Here is a 1,763-nt window from a genome sequence, read left to right as displayed (position 1 = left end):
GAGCCTGGGCTGGGGGGCTGTTGTGGGGGGACCCGCAGAAAACAAATACACAAGATCAAGGTGAGTATCAGAAGTTTTATTTATTGTCACCAGGTTTACAATTTTTAGAAAATATGGTACTTACCATTAAAAAAGGGCAACATTTATGATTATTAACTATGCTAATATGCAGCATAATATGCATATCCTTGTTTTGTTTATCTGGCATGCCGGCACTCTGGCACCTTGCAAGGTAGACATTGTGGGGGTTTTCGGCATTCAGGCCAAAAAACATTCCCAACCCCTGGCCTACTTCATCAATGCAATGTAAGAGGATAGTCAGGCCCTCACTGATTTGAAAAAGTATAAATGACAAAGCACAGAGCAAGGTAAGGAAGAATCAGATCTCATGTGTACCATACATATGAGTATATACTGCTATGAAAAATTCCTATGGAATGTAATAGGGATAAAACAAATAGGGTTTGTTACAAAATATCTAAAATAAGGGCATTTTTGCCATTGAATTATTCTTATCCAAATTATGAAATTCAGTAGTAGGGATCAAATGCAACATGAAATGTTACAGTGCTTTTAGATACGGTATGTCTATTGTGTGTGCCAGAACAGAGGTTGTTTCATAGTTCTTTTCAGAACAATGGGCCAAGTGTTCTGCAGGTACAAACCTCACAGTTCCATGAACTTGAGTGGAGTTCAACAGAGTTGTGACAAACTATCAAGGGCTTGGGACAGACATTCAAAAGCCTTGTGCCTGAATTGATTCAATCTTTGCAGGTTAATCTAACCCCTCACCTTGCCCAGCTGGGCTGTTCTCCTGCTGCCCCTCTGGGGGGAGGGGGAGGAGGAGGAGGAGTCCCTATCCAGAGCCTCACAGAGTCCCCACTTCCCACCCTGAGAGGAGGGGGAAGACCCCCCCCCCTGCTCTCCAGCATGGAACAGAGCCCCTCCTCCCCACCCTGCAGGACAGCCAACCCAACATGGCCCTGTTAAGGTGAAGGGAGAAGGGTTAATTCCCCACTCCATCCCTTCCCTGCAGCTGAGGTCAGGAAGCCCCAGGGGCCACCACTCCCCTCTGCTCCTTAGCTGTGGTTGGGGAAGAGAGGAAGGAGGGAAGAATTAATCCCCTCCCTGCCCACTTTGCCTTAACAGGGCCATGCCCACTGGTGTCTCTGCTAGAGCCAGTCCCTGCCCTGGCTAGAGAGAAGTGGGAGGGGCCAGCTCTGCTGTGGAGCACAGCCCTGCCCAGCCCAGAGAGCATGCCATGATGCTGGGGGTGTCTGGTTTATCTTAAACCAGCAAAGGGTCTGGGACACAGGTTTATCTCAAACCCCTTTGGCCAATTTAAAACTGGTTTATGTGCACTAAATGTCTGTTCTGTAAGAGGTTTAAACCAGTTTCTGATCACTTAGACAGCCTTATGTGTAATATCTGTCCCTAGCCAAGCAGTTTAATTTGCCTATATGGTCCCGAGACCATCTGGGAATCCATCCATCCTTGTGACAAAAAGTTGACAACCAGGATAAGATGTGTCAGCCTTACAAGCATCAAATAGAACAGAGAACAAGCAAGTAGGAAAGATATATCCAGAATAGCTAGTTGCCTACTAACTGGGGCCCTTCCGTAGACTTTAGGATCAAGGGACTTGTCTCTGGGTTCCCAATTATATTTTTGTGTGAAAGAAAATTCTTGTTTTCTAGTCAGCCTCAACTGTAGCAAACAACCCTAATTTTACTAACTACTGGATATTCAGTATAAATCTACCT

This window comes from Alligator sinensis, unplaced genomic scaffold (assembly GCF_000455745.1).
Source record: "Alligator sinensis unplaced genomic scaffold, ASM45574v1 scaffold791_1, whole genome shotgun sequence".
Classification (NCBI taxonomy): domain Eukaryota; kingdom Metazoa; phylum Chordata; order Crocodylia; family Alligatoridae; genus Alligator; species Alligator sinensis.
Note: the sequence above shows the minus strand (reverse complement) of the source record.